Source organism: Ambystoma mexicanum, chromosome 4q, assembly GCF_040938575.1.
Source record: "Ambystoma mexicanum isolate Mex_15411 chromosome 4q, UKY_AmexF1_1, whole genome shotgun sequence".
NCBI classification, from domain to species: domain Eukaryota; kingdom Metazoa; phylum Chordata; class Amphibia; order Caudata; family Ambystomatidae; genus Ambystoma; species Ambystoma mexicanum.
Genome location: NC_090928.1, coordinates 521,814,809 through 521,832,891, shown reverse-complemented (window position 1 = coordinate 521,832,891; position 18,083 = coordinate 521,814,809). Strand labels below are relative to the sequence as shown.

The 18,083-nt window shown below is 48.5% G+C and overlaps 1 protein-coding gene across 3 annotated transcripts in view; it reads right to left on the bottom strand.

Moving 5' to 3' along the window:
- The window catches only part of RALGAPA2 (Ral GTPase activating protein catalytic subunit alpha 2), a 3,672,963-nt gene that overhangs the window by 164,116 nt on the left and 3,490,764 nt on the right, over positions 1–18,083 (bottom strand). The window lies entirely within an intron of this gene.

Genomic DNA, 18,083 nt, shown 5'->3' with positions numbered 1-18,083 from the left:
GTGGGCTGGTGGGAGTGTGCAGAGCAAGCATATACAGTTTTCTCCCAAACAAGAGATCAGGTGGAGTCTTACCATTGCATAGAGACTGGCGTGGTAAATTATTTAAACTTCTGCTAACTAGATGCACATGCTGTACCCATTTACCCGAATTGAAATAATGCATTTGGTCATGCACAACATTACTGAGTGGTTTGCCCTATCAGCCCAGAGAAAAGTGCATCCCTGATCCCCAAGCCTCTGATGCAGTTCTCAGGGCTTGCCCTGCAAAATCTGGACCATTATTAGCATGGAGCATGTGAGTTGCTGTCATGGCTACTACACCCCAGAATGCCTGTATGACTGATTTGCAGTCTGCTCTCTTTTGGGGAATCATCCATGTGAACCTAGTGCAAGAATCCACTATTACTAGAATATATTTGTACTTATTTATTGCTAGCAGTGGGCCTATATGATCCAGATATTGAATCTCAAACAACGAGGTTGCCTTTCTTTTTTAAATTTTTTTTACAGTTTTATTAACGCACATTACATTCAACCGACACGTCACAGCATTTCTAACAGCAATATGAACTCACATTTTAACTTCGTTGTTTATCGCTGAACAACTGGAACCCCTGAGTTTTGCCCTTTATTCTAGGTCATTTACCCCCACACCCCACCCAAACTCCTTTCTTTTAAGTCCCAGAATCCTTTCTCATTTCCTCTAGTCCTTCCCCATATGGGAGTCGTGCTTCCTTTTTGTTCCTGGCTATCCGCAGACATGAACGTTCTTAAGGTTTTGTGTTTTATAGAAAAAGGCTTCTCTTTCCCCAACAAAGTCCTGAAAGGGGGACCAAATGGACAGGAATTTCTGGTATTTCCCTGCTTTTATAGCGGTTATTTTCTCCATTGCCATGACCCCCCAAACTTCGACCCACGACCATGGCATTGTTGACTCCTCTTTCGTCTTCCATCATTGTGCCAATGTCATTCTTGCAGCTGACAGTAGGTGCTTAACTAGGGAGGCAGAGTGAACCGAGGCTGCATAAGAGCCCTCCAACACCGCTCCTACTAGAATTATTTTGGGCGATAGCGGCAATTCTCTACCAGTTATTTCTTTAATGTGCGCCAGTACCTCCTTCCAGTAGGACGTTGCTTTAGGACATGTCCACCACATGTGGAACATATCCCCCTTCTCCCCACATCATCTCCAGAAATCCAGGGAGTATTCAGGATTAATTTTATGTAGTCGGTAAGGGGGCATATACCACCTGTAGCAAAGTTTACATGCTGCTTCTTTAATTGCTGTGCTTTTAGAGGATTTGTGGGCTCTGACCCATATCTGACTCCACTCCACCTCTGTAATTGGTTCCCCAATGTCTCATTCCCAGCTCCCTTTGTACGGGAGGTTATCTGCTGGTTGTGCTCTGTCCAGCAGTCTGTATAGTCTCGATATCCCCCTCGCGGTCTCCCCTTCCTGCATAGTTAGTTCAAGACCTGTAGGTGTCCTTGTAGCTGCTTTTTTCACCGCTGGATGAGAGATCCAATGTCTTATTTGTATATCTGAACCTTTCTTGTTCACTGATAACAAATTTCTTTTTACACTCTGTGAAGGGAATCGGGTCTCCCTCCAGAAACATTTCCCTCAAGGTCCGGGCTTCCACATCCTTCCATCCTTCCCAGAATTTCTGCTGTAGGCCCGGGGTGAAGTCTACATTGTGTGCCACTGGGGGGAATGGGCCCAATCCCCATCTAATCTTCTTCATTTGCATAGCTCTGTCCCAGCAGCGCAGGGACACCTTAGTAGCTTCTAACAGTTTCCCTCCTGACTCTCAGGCTTTGGGGTTTAGTGCTTGGAGTGCTATTAATGGGATCGAAGTAGCTTCTTGTTCGAACCTGCACCAGCCCTCTGTATTCCCTTGTGTGGCCCAGTTGAGCATTGGGGCCAAGTGTGCTGCCATAATGTGCCTCCCAATTTCCTGGACTCCCAGACCTCCCAAAAGCGGGGGACGCGTCAGGATACGTCTATGTATTCTGGGTCTCTTTTTCCCCCATATGAATGTGTACATTGCTTTTTGGAGTTCCTCGATTAGGCGGGGTGGGATCTCAGTGGGTACCAAGCTCACCACATATAGCAGACAGGGGAGGAGAGTAATTTTTATTGCTGCAATCCTTGCGCACCATGATCATTCCTGGTTGTCCCATCTTTGCAAGTCCTCTTGTAGTTGTTTCCAAAGCGGTGGGTTGTTTGTTTTATACAGGTTCCCGGGTTCGCTCATCAAATGTATCCCCAGATACTCCACAGAGTCTCTTTCCCATATCAGGGGGAATCTCTCCTTCATGTTTACAATCACCTCAGTTTCCTCTGTTATATTAATTGCTTTGGATTTGGAGTAGTTTATTGTAAACCCTGAAGTGGCGGCAAATTCCTCTAGTTTCGCTATGGCTCTCGGCAGTGTGTTCCAGGTGTCCCCCATGTATAGCATTAGGTCGTCCGTGTACAATGCTATCTTTTGTGATGTGCCCCCAACTAGAACCCCCCTTTATGTCGGGATCCCTTCTAACCTGGAGAGCCAGGGGCTCCATTGCCATTGCAAAAATCAGTGGTGATAGCGAGCATCCCTGACGTGTACCCCTCCGTATGTCTACCTGTTTCGATCTCTGGCCATTCACTAAGAAGAATGTGGATGGGCACTGGAAATGTGCCAAAATCATTTTACTGAACACTCCTCTGCACCAGAACCCCTCTAGGACCAGTTTTAGGTACTCCCAGTCTAAGCTGTCGAAGGCTTGTTTAGCATCCAGGGCCGCAATTGCAAATTTCTGTTCCGTTCTTACCTCCCCATTCAATGGTATCTATGGCCTTTCTGACTTTATCTTGGGTATGTCTCCCTCTGATGAATCCCGCTTGATCCCCATGGATAATATCTGGGAGAACTCTCAATAGTCTGTTTGCAATTATCTTAGCATATAGTTTTGCATCCGTGTTCAGGAGCAGAATTTGGCGGTAGCTTGAACATTCGGATGGATCTTTCCCTGGTATTAGGGTTAGTATTGCAAGGGATCTTGCCATATCCAACGAGACCGACCCCCGTCTCCCTAATGTTATTAAAAAGGCGGGCAAGCGGCCCAACTAATTGTGCACGGAATGTTTTATAAAAACCATTCCCTAGTCCGTCCGGACCCAGGGTTTTATTCTCCGGTAGGGACGAGATGGCATTGTTGATTTCTTGGGTCATAAACTGGCCCCTCAATACTTCTCTGTCTTTTTCTGAGATTTGGGGGTAACAGGGTTGCGAGCAGATAGGACCTTTGGGCTGTCCAGTTTAGATTTTCTTTGCGTAGCAGTTCTTCATGGAAATGTGCCATCGTTTCTAACTTTTCTTTGTCCGATCTGCTCGTTCCCCCTCTTCTATTATTAAGGCGGTCAATATAATTACGGGATTTTTGTTTATTCAGTTTAGCTGACAGGAATCTATTCTCTTTCCTCCCCATGTACATAGTACAACTCTTTGGTATATAGGAGCGACTGCGCCACTCTATCCACCGTATGATTTTTTAGTTGGGAGCAGATTATCTTTAGCTCCCGCCAAGATTTTTGCGTTTGTCGGGATTTGTGTTTGTACTCCGCCCCTTTCAATGCCTGTTCCATTTTTTGTTTTAGTAGGACTCTCTCCCTGTAGTACGCCGCTGTTTGTGCTATGAATTCGCCCCTCACTACTGCTTACCCGCATCCCAGACTGTTTTCCAATTGACGCCCTCATTATCATTCTCCTAGAAGTAGTAATTTATGGTAGCCTCCATTTGTGCTCGGAGCGTTATATCCCACATGATCAGTTCATTTAACTACATGGGAGGACGCCGTTTACCCCAGAGGTTGCCTTTCTTAAAGAAGCCTCTTTAGATTTTTTGCTGTGGTCCAAAGTTGTCTTCAGACATGTGTCACGGTTTGCTATGTATACTTTAACCTGTTGCCTTAGTCCTGGCCACCAATACCGGTCAAGGAGTAGCTGTGCAGTTGCACTAACCCCAAAATGGGTAGGTTTAAGTCCAGTGTGTGTGACTGCAATCCGCTTTTTCCTGTCTGCTCTATTAGGCATTCATCTTTGAATAGGAGTCATTTTATTTTTGCGACTACTGCATTATTATCCTCAATGCCATAAATGTAATTACTTGGGAAAACATTTGGCCTATGTATAATACCCAAACCAGCTTCTTTTATTTCCTCATCCATTGCAGTTGCTGAGCGAGTTATGGCTGCTATCGCTTTTCTCACTGTGTGCTCTTTGGCATATTTATCTGCTAATGCATTGCCAATGCTATGGATGTGCCCTTTAGTATGTGGTCTTGTGTGCATCACTCATAGCAAAGGGTAAGTCTGTTTAAGGTCCCAAAATGGTTTCCAGAGTTGCCTGAAAGCAATAATTTTATGCCTAATGTCTCTAAAGTCATTTTGAATCCACCAATGCAAATCAGTGTTATAAGCCCTGACAATGTAATCTGAATCTGAGACTAATAGTGTGGGCTTCCCTGGGTCTGCTTGGCGCAATGCAAGCAGCAATCCCTGAAATTCAGCAGTTTGGGTAGACATGTCTCCCAGATACTTTGTTGTAATATCTGTATTTATGAATGCTTCATGTGGAAAATGTCCTACCACTGCTGCACATGCAGCAGCATATTTGGAACGTGTCCCAACAGCTGGTACGGCGGAGCCACCATAGTAAATTTGGAAACAATGGCATGTCAGGCAGTGAAGTTTCTGGCTCTGTGTCCATTGTCCAAGTCAATCCACTCATTCTTTGCAATTCTGCCTTATAATGATACTTTACATCTGAAGCATGCTGAGATGCTGACCACTGAATCCATCTGGTATGTAATGCCTTTGCATTGGGCACGCTAGCTTTTGTGGCAGCCTCAAGTTGCGCTTAAGGTGTATTTATGTGTATAGTTCTATTTGCCGCCAACAGCCATTCCTTCTGAATGATCATCTGAACTGAAGACAGAATTTCTTTCTCAGATGTAAATCTTAATTCAGGTGTGGAATATACATGTGACTTATATGCAATTGGTTTAGTCTCCCTTAGATTTCAAACTGTGTATGTGAAAGCATTATCCCCACCAACAGTTTTCTTTCCAAGTATTTGTCTGTATTTCTATCTTGGAAAGGACCAGTGTGAGTCATTAATGAGTACAGATGGTGCAGAATGTGAGTGGGCTCTGGCAACCAATGAGCTGCTTTGAAATTCGGTTTTATCAAGGCAAAAAATGGTTTCATTTCACTAGCTCAGCAAAGTTAAACACATAAAATATGCCAAAATTGAAAACCCCTAAAATTACCTGCAATTGCCTAAGTGTGTTAGGCGGCCTTATCCTGGCACACTTCTCAAGAAAATCTACTGACAAGCCTCTGCCCTCATCTGAAAGAGTGAATCCTAAGACGGTAACCTCACAATGAGCTATTCTTGATTTCTTGAAGTTAATCGGGTACCCTTTTGCAGCCAATGTGTGAATGACTAAGTCTACTTGTTGCACATGTTCATTGAGATTCTCATGGGTGATGTAAATGTCATCTACATTTTGCCAACAGATAGGAATGTCTGCCAGCAATCTCTGTATTCTACTTGAGAATGTGCTGGGCGAATACTTATACCCCTGCATTATTCTAGTGAATTGGAAATGCGTTCCCTTAAAAGTGAATGCAGTGTATTTCTGGCTTTCTACACTTAAAGGTTGGGTGAAATACTTACTGCCTAGATAAAGGTTTGTTTTTATATTTGCATCTGTGTAAATTGGCTAGAAGTCCAGAACTGTGCTGGTTTTGGACTGCCTCTGTCTTACAATGTGCATTCAAAATTCTAAAATCCTCAATAAAACGATAAGTACCATCAGGTTTTAAAACCTGGATCACCAGACTGTTATGTCGGCTTGCTTGCTTTATTATTACCCCCTGGTCCATTAGTTGGTCCACTATGGTTTGCGTGTGAGCAACTGCTTGTAGCTTGACTGGATACTACCTCCGTGGTGGGGGTGGTTTCAGTACTGGAATCACATGTGCTGGACATTCCAGATCATGCCCTACATGATTTTTAAACAGCTGCATTGCTGCCAGTGCTGCCCAGTCTTGTGCATATTTTTGCACTAGTTCCCCACTCACTTCTTCTGAAAAGCCAGGCATTACTACCTCTTCACCTCTTGGTACTTGCCACACATACAATGGTGGCCAATCTTGAAATGCTAAATGTCCTTTATATTGGATATATAACTGTCCAAAACAGTGCTTCAATCTCTTTGGGATGTTCACTGTCCAGCTGAAGGGTTTCAAAATACACTTCATTATTTGCTAATGTCTGCCCAGTGGGTGTAGTTATTTGTGCATTTCTGTGTGCCTTTGTATGCTCCAACAGTGCCTTGTGGCTGCATTCAAATACGTAAATATCGAACCCAGAGTCTAACAGGACCTCTATCCAATCATTGTGTCGCTTAGTCTTGGGAATGATTCGATGAGTGCGTGGGGGCTCTGCATTCTGTGAAACTTTTAGGGCTGCCGTGTGTTTTTTCTCAACTTTCTCATCCTTCCCCCTCAGTTTTAAAACGGTCTGGCATTGTTGACTGTGAGGAAGGAGAGGAACCCTCATCAGTGCCATACTTTTGTGGGCTTTTCATGTGTTTTCCGTCTCTGAAATCATAGTCTGTTCGTCTAAAATGGGACTGCCGCTAGACTTACCCCAAGATAGTCTACTCCTGTGAGTGCCTTGCCACTGTGGGGCATCCCTATCTTCTGTAACCTTCTCATTCTTTGGCTCATGCTCTGGGTAATTTTCTTCCTATATTGGCGAAAGCGGTCGTCTATGTGGTTTACCACCCTTTTTACCTTGAAACAATCCCCGTCCTTTCGAGGGTTTCCCTTCGTGGCATGTCTCCTTGTATGGCTTATGTTAGGCAGAAACCTGTGCAGTTCCCTTAGGGACCACTGCAAAAGATTTAGGACTACAGGTGGTTGGCAGTAAACCCAATTGGTAGCAGTCTGTACCACCCAGATTTACCTGGTAGCTGTGGCTGAGCAGTCAGACTTCTCTCAAGATGAGTTAGGCAGTATATAGAGTATACACAATAGGTACAGAGATACAGTAGCACAAGCAAACAATGACCCGAGCTTTATTGTAAAAGTATATAATTATTTATTTAAAGACACACTTGTAAATTACACTATCACACAGAGGTAAGTAAATCCAACACACTGTCACTACTATATATATATATATATATATATATATATATATATATATATATATATATATACAACCCCAATTACTTATTAGACAAGTCTTAATGAGAAACACCACTTATTTTCAGACAGAGGTGAGCACTTAACCTAAAATGGCACTCTAATAAGTTATAGAAAAGGGAGGGAAAAGGCAAAGTTATGAAAGCACACACATTTCAATACTTTTCAAAGAACCACAGTGAGGCAGGTTAGGCAAAGTCTACTGGAGAGCAAGGAAGTTCAAATGCCAGGCCCACTCTCGGGAGAGCAAGCGAAATGTGTCCAGGATCACACAGTGGGGTTATGCCCAAAGAGTCTTTGTAGATAGTTCGTAAAAGATTGAGATCAAGTCAGGAAAAGTTAGTTAACAGGCCCCAGGCTAATCCAGGTTAGAAAGTCGAGGATTTACTGTCACTCCGAACGATCTGTCGCAAGGGAAGCCAGGCGGGACACAGTACCTGAAATGGGAAGGACGCTCCAGCGGGGGCAGTTGTTCCTGGCAGCGGGTGCAAGTCGGTGTTTCGTCCAGAGGAAGAGGAGGTCTCCACGTGGAGGAAAGATGAAGGTCGTTGCACTGCCAGGGAAGAAAGCAGCCGCAGAGTTTTCCGGTTACAAGGTACTACCCTTTTCTTCGCGGTAGTGGTAAATCGTGGTATTTCGGTTGCCGGGGTGCTTGGCACAGGCAAGGCGGCCACAAGATGGTCCAGGAAGGCGAAAAGACGAGCAAACTGGTTATCCCCACCAGTCAAAGGAAGAAGACTCTCCGGACTGGAGATCTCCTCTGTCGTCGGGAAAAGTGGTGAGACGGTTCAGCAGGGCTCCACCGGTGGCGTCGTCGTTGCAGGTTGGCTCGGCTTCTCCCTCCTCGGATTCTTTAGGTCCTGTGGCGACCTCTGAAGTTCCAGTCCCCAAAGCTCTGCTTTTATGCAGAAAACCCCCATTCATTCAGCCTAGCTGTCACTCAAACATGCTAAGTGGTCACACAAGAGTGTGACTTGAGTTGCCGAGGCAACTCAGTCCAGGGTGCCTAAACCCCCTTCTACACCCCCTATGGTACCCAGACAGAGTGGCACCACTTTTGAAGGCTTCTGTGGAGAAGGCTGCCAAAAAGTGGAACAAAGGGCTCGACTTGGGTTGGAGTCACAGAAGCGAACACGAACGCCATTTTGGAACCAAGTTTCGGCAAAAAATACCAACCGGTGAATTTATATTAATTTAATAAACCGGCGGTATGTTCAAGGCTATTTTAAAAAGTGGTAGCCTCGAACAATGGGAAAATCCCATAGGAATATATTCGCGGTCGAATATAAAAAGTAGTATCCACTGCCACCAGCCAAAACTCGGTCGGGGGGGACTGGGCAGTGCCCCCTCGAACAACAGACCCCGGGGCAATCGAATTGCCCCGACCAGTACGTCCACAATATGATGGTGTGTACTGGTTCTGTTCACAATTTAAGACTAGTAAAGCCAATGGTGACTTTACATGCCCTGGGAGACAGTAGCCAGTCCCAGGGTATGGAGTCTATGTTTTGGGGGTCACTACGACACCCCTGGGATACTGCACGGAGGGTGCTGTGTAACCCACATATCAAAAACACATGAAGCCCTATGGGTTAAAGGACCCCATAGCCCATCAAACACATACAAAGTCAAAGGAACACCTCACATCATGTCTAAGAGCGGGAGAAAAAGAGTCTCACTCTTAGCAGGAGAAAAAAATAAACCCCAAAAATCCAGCAAAGCTGCTGGGGGACTCACTAGGTTTGGGAAATTAGCCTTTACAGAGAATTCTCCCTAACAGCTTACTATCTTCATTAGCCTTTTTCTGTGCCTCTGCAGGTCTCCTGCCAGTGATTGATAAGTGAATGTCACTATGTCCCCAAATTGCTCCCTTTTTTCCTTGCTCATTTAACTGGGACAATGGTCTATGAACTTCTAACCTTGCAGGCTCTCCTTTCAATAAGGGTAGAAGTAAGCTTTCCACCATTTGATAATTATTAGATGCTATGGCGGCAGCAGCGCCTTCTGTTCCCATAATGTCTGCCAATATTAATGCTAGCGATGTGATAGACGGCGTGCCTATCAACTATAAATAAAGCCAGCTATGAATTGAGATCCAGCAGTCACAGCTCGCTAAAGGCAGTGTGCAGCCAGAGGGAAGAAACATGGCTAGTGCCCTATGCCTATGCTGTGGTGCAACCTGGGGATAGGCAGCTTGCATCTGTCCTAGCTTTTCTGAATATCACTTGGGTATGTCTTAATTTCTGGATGGGCAAGGCCCTGATATAATTCTCAATGTCTGTAGCTGCACTCCTCCTGCGTCTATCTGTCCTTGTGGCTGCTGGGCAGGCGCTAAGCCTTGCTGCTCAGCATATTGCAATGTAAGGTTACACATGGTGTCAAAATGTGTAGCCAGTAATTTATAGTCTGTTTGTAAAAACTATACGTTACTACACATAGTGAATAACGTACTGTTAGTCCATAGTCCCCTTTCCTCCGTACTGTATGGGCGTTCCTTCCAAGGGATGGGAGACAGAACTTTTTTCACCAGAAAAAACCTTCTTCTCCTTTAAATTAAGAGGCACACGGCGGTGCGGCCCAGTGAGGATGCAATGCACTGACTCCGCTCTCTGGCGCCACACCTCAGTCCCCATTGACGCATCGACAATAGATTTAACATTGCCTAATGACACCAGTATTATTAAGGGGAAGGTTGGTGGTACGTATGGAGGAAAGGGGACTATGGACTAAGAGTATGTTAGTCACTACGGTGAGTAACTTATAATTACTCTTACGTCCAGTCCCCTTTCCTCCATAATGTAAGAGTGATTACAACTGAATGTAGCCCCAGGGTGGAGAGAAGACCCTCCTTAAGCAAATAGGTTCCTGAGAACCGCCTGTCCGAAGGCCGCATCTGATCTAGAGCTGGCATCCAAACAGTAATGCTTACAGAAAGCCGAGGGAGAGGCCCAAGTGGCCGCCCAGCTTATGACTTGCCAAGGTATAAGGCGCTGAAATGTGATGGCCGTTGCCTTGGCACTGACTGCGTGGGCATACATGTTGGCCGGAAGCGGCTTGTGTTGGCCCTCGTACGCCTCTTTGATGGCAGGGACCATCCAGCGGGATTTGGAAGCCTTAGAGGCCTGATAGCCTGGTCTTGAACCACCGAAAGTGACGAACAGGGCATCTGATTTGCAGAAGCCCTTGATCCTGTCCAAGTAGAATTTCAGGGAATGTCTGACATCCAGGCAGTGCAACACTCTCTGTGCTTCGTCCTTGGGATTGGGAAAAAATGCCAGAAGGACTATTTCCTCGTTCAAGTGGAACGTAGACGGAACCTTGGGCAGAAACGCCGGGTGTGTCCACATGACTACCTTGTCCTTGTGAAAGGTGGTATATGGTTCAGAGACGACCAGCGCCTGGATCTCGCTGACTCTGCGAGCCGAGGTAAGGCAGACTAGTAAGGCCGTCTTGATGGTCACCCGCCTGATGTCCACGAACGCCATTGGTTCAAATGGTTTGTGCGCAAGGGCGCCCAAGACTATGTTAAGGTCCCACACAGGGTGCGGTCTCTTGACGGGCGGGTAGAGCCTAGCGAGACCCGTCAGGTGTTTGACTATAGGGTTGGAGCAGGAGAAAATGCCCTCCTCCGAGTTCCTGTAAGCCCCAATGGCTGTAAGGTATGTGCGGCAGGTGTCCACCTGAACACCTGAATGAGCGAGGTGCGCTGAAAAGGAGAGCAAGTCGTCCAAAGTGCAATCCAAGGGGTCGATACATTTGCTTTTGTACTGGGTCCTGGTGGCTTTGCTCCTGGTGCCCTGTATGATCTCCAGATTGGCCTGTGAGAGGCTAAGGTGCCGAAGCGTTACCTGCTCAGGTACCACGCTGTGAGGTCTAGTTTCCCTGGGGCAGAGTGGATGACTCTGCCCCTCTGCTGTGCCAGATGATGTGCTGGGCCCGCTGGAAGGTGAATCAGGGGCACCTCCGAGAGGCTGAGTAGCTCCGAAACCATGGCCTGGCCGGCCACCATGGAGCTATCAGAATAATGAGAAGTCGGGGAGACTCCTTGATTTTGCAAATTACCCTGTGGATCAGGGGAGTGGGTGCAAAGGCGTAGGCTTTCATGCCGGTCCACTGGAGATGAAATGCGTCGCCCAGAGAGCCGGGGCTCTGACCTTGTCAGGATGCGAACTGGGGACACTTCTTGTTGTGCCAGGTGTCAAAGGGATCAATGTGGGGGTGACCCCACCTATTAAAGATCTCCTGTATAACGAGGTTGTTTAGCTGCCACTTGTAATTGTCTGCTCCCAGCCTGCTGAGCCTGTCCGCTTCCAGGTTTTATTCCCCTGGGAGGTGGACTGCCATGAGGTAAATGTCGTTTTCCAGGGCAGACTCCCACATGCTGATCGACAGTCTGCACAAAGGGGTGGACCTGATGCCTCCCTGCTTGTTGAGGTAGTACATGCTGGTCGAGTTGTCTGTCTGGATGAGGACAACCTTGCCCCTGAGAGGCAGTAGGAATGCTCTGAGCGCTAGCCAGATGGAGTTCAGCTCTAACCAGTTGATGTAGTATTCCTGCTCCTGTCAAGTCCAGGTGCCATGGACAGATAGGCCGTCCAGGGTGGCTCCCCAGCCCTCGAGCGAGAAGTCTGTGTTGATGTTGGCCTGCCGGGAGGGCGGCCGAAAAGGACGTTTATCATCTCGGATTGAGAGCCCCGCTCCTGGTTCCATTAGGCCGCGAAGTGCAGCTGAATCCTCCTCATCTTTAATCTCGTGTGCGGCACAGCTAACAGGACCGCTGCAAGTAGACCCAGGAGATGTTGGTACCACCATGCCGAGGTCACCTCTCTGGTGAGGAAGTGGGCGGTGGCCCTCCTGATGGCTGAGATTTTGTCCTCCGACGAAAATACCTTCTCGGAGCACGTGTCCCAGATGAGGCCCAGGAATGTCAGAGTCTGCGTAGGCTGCAGCTGTGACTTCTTGAGATTGAGCAAGAAGCCCAGATCGTGCAGTGTGTTCATAAGAGCCTGGGAAGAGTGGAGAACTGCTTCTAGAGATGTAGCCCTGACAAGCCAGTCGTCGAGGTATTGGTAGATGTGGAGACCCTGCACTCTGAGGAGGGCCGCCACGACAGTCATGAGTCTGGTAAAGACCCGGGGGGCCGAGCTGAGGTCAAAAGGAAGGACCTTGTATTGAAAATGGTAGCCCATGATCCTGAACCAAAGGAAAGAACGAGGGGGCTGCCAAATCGGGACATGTAGGTACTCGTCCTTCAGATCCAGGAAGCACACACATCCAGTCGCCCTTGTCCAATGTCTCCGCTATAAAAGCTGGCGTAACCATCTTGAAATTTTGCAGGGGTAAGGAGAGGTTGAGGGTGGAAAGGTCCAGCACAACTCTCAGGCCCGCCTGGTTCTTCTTCCGAATGGCGAAAATACTGGAGTAAAAGCCAAAGCCCCGCTGGGAGGCCGGGACTTCCTCCACTGCCTGGCTCTCTACGAGCGACTGTATCGCTGCCAAAAGAGTTGCTGTCCCAACCTGTGGGAGCAGAGGGGAGGAGAGGCTGGGATAGGAAGGTGGTACCTCGTGGATACTACGGAGAGGCACCAGAAATGTGCATGGGGAGCAAGCCTGTCCCCCACCGGAGACACGTGGACCCGAAGAGGCGTGTCATGCTTTCTTTCCCTCTGAGGCTGTCGCTGAGGAGGGGGACTGGAAAAAGCCCTTAGTTCCCCCCCTTTTTGTTGCTTGCGCCAGCTCAGAGACGGCGACGGTCCGACTGCCTGATTCTGAGTTCATGGAAGCTGCGGAACCCTCCATATGTACAACCCCTTTCCGAGCGCTGCTGAGATTGGGTGTACAATTTGGGCATGGTCCTTGTAAGGATGGATAAAGCAGTTTGCGAGCTGTTTTTCTTTTTGTCCAGCTCCTCATCCAAAGAGGAGTGGAAGAGCCCCCCCCCGCCTCGAAACGGTAGATCTAGAATGCGCTCCTGGACATTCAGGTTGAATTTTGTTGCCCGGAGCCAGGCTTTTCTTCTCATGGCACGGCCTGAGGTATCGATATGAGCCACTGTGGATTCCATGAGGTCATGCGCCACCAGCTTGGCTTCATCTAGCGTCGCCGTAAAGCATGATTGGCTCTGGGTGGGGAGCTCCGGGAGGAAGTCCGCGATTTCCCGCCACAATCTCTGGTTCGCGGGAGCCAGCATGGCATCAGCGTTCGCCTGATGTAGATGTAAAGAGTCGTTGGAATAGAGTTTCTTACCATATGCCTCCAAGATCTTCTCCTCCTTGCCTAGCAGCGCTGCAGAGGACGAGGCAGAGGACAACTGGGGCTTGGAGTATAGTGATGCCACAGCGATCACCGAAGAGTGCGGCTGAGGATGGGCCGAAAGCAAGAGTGTATCCCCCTCCACCTACCTGTACTTGGCGTCCAGGTGTTGATTGACTGGCTGGGCCGAGTGGCGTTTGAGCCAGCCCTTCTTGGCCAGGGAGACTACATCGGTCTGCATAGGAATCCCCGATTTGGCAGAGGGGCGTTGCATGAGGACTTCAGCCAGAACCCCCTCTGCCGGCTGCTCGACCTCATGTTGGGGGAGGCCCAGGTACTCTGCCAGACCAGCAAGACGCTTGTGGAAGGCCCTGGCTGAGGATGGCGTGTCCGGATCCTCCTCCTCATCCGTATCCTGTGGATTTGGAGGATCTTGTGGGAGAGGAGGAGTAGTTGGAGCCAGAGGCTGTGGCACAGAGACCGCGGCCGCAGGCTGAGGAGGCGGCCCGATGGGGGGCCAGAGGAGTTGGCTGCGCCGGGGCCTGGGGCATCAGCGGAGGCATCTGTGGTGCCTCTAGCATTGGGGGTAGGACTTCCCTGATGGCGTCTTTGATGAGAACCCCCATCTGAGGTGAATTCATGAGGCCGGGGAACCACTTAAAGAGCATCTCCTCACTGGCCAAAGAGGTGGCAGGGGGTGCTGTGGGGTACCAGGGAGCTGCTGGAGCCGCTGCGTACCCTGTCCATATGATGCCAGGGAAAGCTGCCCTGCTCAACTGAGGAGTAGACTGTAGGTCACGTACCAGATTGTGGCCAGTCCCACCTTAACACTCGTTCTTCAACAAATTCCTGGAATGGCATCGGACGGGTGCCTCTTTCTGGCGCGGCAGCCATTTTGTCAAGCTGCCTGCCACGTGCCTGCGACGTGGTGCTCAGCCCGCTGGGCCCGGCCTGGTTCAAGACTCTTGCGTGTGGATCATGAGGCCTACCCTGCTCCTCGGGCCTAGGCCCGGTAGGAGAGACACCCTCGACCCGGGGGTGGTAGAGCTGTGTTTAGGCACCCCCCCCTCTTGGACGTATTGCTAGTATTAGGGCATAGCCCCTCAGACCTATTGGTGGTATTAGGGCGTAGCCCCTCGGCCATAGTGCCGGTAAAAGGGCAGAGCCCCTCGGGTGTAGACCCGGTAAAAGAACCTTCCGGTCCCTCATCACTGCGCCTGGGGGGGATCAGAGGATCCCTTGACCCAAAGGCCGGTAGCTGAAGCAGCCTCTGTGCACATGCCGGTAGAAGGACCTGACCGGACCCTCCCGCGTGGGAGAGTCCCTGGGAAGGAGTCTCCCTTGCGGGGTGCGATGGAGAATATCGGCCCTACCTTGGGCCTGGTTCGATGCTTCACGAAGTTCTTGAGATCCTCTGGAGGCGACCTCTGGAAGAGCTCCCTCCACCTGGCTAGTCTGTTGTTCAGCGCCTTCGAGGACAGCGAGTCACACGCCAAACATGATTGCCAACCGTGGTCTGGGCCAAGGCAAGGTAGGCAGATGGCGTGGGGGTCTGAAGTTGGGAAGAGCCCTTTGCAGGATGGACACCTGCTGAATCCGGCAGAAGTCGAAATGCGCCGGGGAGGAGCGTGACGCCTGAGGACCGAGTACCTGAATGATAGAAAAGACAAAAAAGAGAAGTATCATCCACGCGTGGAATTACATGGCCGAAGCCAAACCCAGGAGCGCTGGTGAATTTGGCCCGTCCCAGGCGACGTGGAAAAGGGGACTGGGGTGTGGCGCTGGAGGGCGGAGTCAGGGCAGCGCATGCTCCCTGGGCTGCACCCCTGCGCGCCTCTAAATTTAAAGGGGAAGAAGGTTTTTTCTGGTGAAAAAGGTTCCGTCTCCCATCCCTTGGAAGGACGCCCATACAGTATGGAGGAAAGGGGACAGGACGTAAGAGTAAGGCGCCTCTGCGGTTTGGATGAAACCGGGCTAAACATTATAGTGACAGGTTGGGTGGGGCTACCGGTCCATGTCTACCATTTGTTTCTGGATAAACTAGATTACCTCCAAACCAGTTGACATGATTTATATGTGTTAAAGCCAATTCAGGAAACTGGTAGGGGTGATATTGGATGGTGTTTAAACCTCTCCTTATCAGGAGAGTTGCATACACGTTATTTATCTTGTTAGCTGAGGTTTTTAAATAAAGAGCGATTCGGCGGGTAACACACCTAGTTGGCCTATCGCTACTATGAAGTTGGTATTAATTCCCTGACAATGAGACACTCTAATAGCGCTGTCCTACAATGGATGGGAATATTGATTTCCTGATGGGCCATCTTCTGTACCCACCTAACCTATTTTGATGAAAAAGGTTTTTAGAAAAAATATTTTTGCTGGTCAGTTTATCATGACTGGGGCATGAGGTTATTTTATTATCCGCAATGCTGCGGTCATTTCTAAAAGACGGACCATCTGTACGGGTACCATCTGACTTAATTGCCTACGATTTAGGCGTGATCATGAGCCTCTCATCTCCAGCTCGTTTGAGGCTGTGAAAATAGACACGTGATCATCAGTCGTTTCATGCCGACATTCACCCTAGGCTGTGTCTCAGCGCTAAAAGACAGGCTGCCTAGGATTGTGTGCTTACCAACATGATTAAACATATACAGCCAGGAATTGTAAAGTTCTTGGACTCAAAGAGATATCACTCTGACACGTTACTCTGAATTATACACTTGACACAGGGGTTATGTTAATGCATTTAATATGGCACCCTACCTTCTGAAGGCTCTTATTCTCATTACACAAGCTAAAGCAGAAGCAGATATAATATAACATAACATCACACCAATCAACAAGATTGCCATGTGGGCAAAGAGTATGTTTGAGTAGATAAATAATAGAACAAGTGGTAGTTTTAGTTTAACAGTATGTATAACCTTGGAACTAAGCTACACTATACTACACGCCATCAGACTCAACAAGTCCCCACGCTTCACTCATGTTTAGAGCAGAATGTGCTTCAAATGAAACTGCGCCTTCTGTGTTTTACAAGTTCTGCTTAGCTTGGCCCGGCTGTCTCCTTCCTGTTGCTGCTCTGCACTCTTCCCCAGCACAGCTGGCTTTGATGGACAGGGAAGTCTGCTGATCTCCCGTTCCTCTTTTTGCTTGTGCCTTATATGCATGAATGAACATGGTTCCCCTGCCCGTGAGCCTGAGTCATATCCGCTACCTGGAAGAGTAAGGCCTAGAGCTCAGTGTGTCACTGTGCTTGTTGAGTACGGTCTCCAATGTACAACTCCATTAAGTGGGTATTAGCACCTCGTAGTGAGAGATTTGTACTCGTTCAGTGACTGCTTCCACTGTATTCCACGGGCCTTGGCTTGGTGAAGAGACAGTTCTGTCACTTGTTACTTCATAGACTTGCAGACGTGCATCACGCTTCAATTCGTGTCTGCCTATTTCCTGTCCTTGACTCCTTATCAGATGTAACACTAAATGGTGTGAAGTCTACACTAGCACCTACTGGTGTGCAGTTAAAACAGGTAGCTACCGTTTGTGGTTTGCTCATCTGCCAGAACAGGAAGGCACAACTTCATGGGCTTTGGTTAGGCCAAGACATATTCGTCCAGCGAGCGTGCACACTAGCTTTCTGTCTAAAATGTGTGTGCTGTATGTGTGACAACCATGAACATTTAACAGCTGTCATCTCCATCCGTCATTGTTTCACTGGCTACAGGCTGCATGAGCTATTAGGAACCGTCTTCAATTAGGTTAGTTTTCATATCAACAGTAGCTATGGTAAAATGTCCTGCGGACAGACGGCGAGAGGCTGCAGATGTTGGTTTCTGCACCACACCTAAAAACGCTTCCATTTACTTTTGTGATATGCCAAAGAGGACAGGGCCGGAGCATCAGCCAAAACCTCCTGGCAGTCATGCAGTAGCGAGATTCATCCGAACTTGCTTGGTCATGGTGAAGCAAGAGTGTCCTGCACAAGATGGGCTTTGACGGACCACCAGCGAAAGTTGTACTTGAACTGCTGCGTCAGTGTGATGTGATCTTCCCAGGACCCTGAAACTTGCACCCAAGTAGCATCCAGAAATTCTTGCAGGGGCCACGTGTGCTGTCTGTAATGACTGATCAGAGTAATGCACAACAACATCATGCCCAACAGGGACTTGTTACTGCAGACAGACATCGTCTGAGCCATGGTGAGGTGGTGCGTCTTGCAGAGGAGTGTGGCCAGCTGGTCGTCTGATGGCCTTGCTGTACATGATACAGTGTCTAGCTTTGCTCACAGGTAAAGATCCTGTCTTGTTGGTCTTAAGCACGATTTGGGGAAATTGATGGAGAGTGTGAGGAATTGCCGACATTGAATGACAGCTGCTGTGTTCCTTGCTGTCACCGCATGAAATGGTGCCCTCACTAGCCAGTCGTCTAAGTATGGGTAGATTTGGATGCCTGCTTGGCTTATATGTGCTGCCACTGGAGCAAAGCATGTGGTAAAGACTTGTGAGGCCAAGTGAAGGCTGAAAGGCAGAGCTTTGAATTGGTAATGTACCCTGGCCCCCAC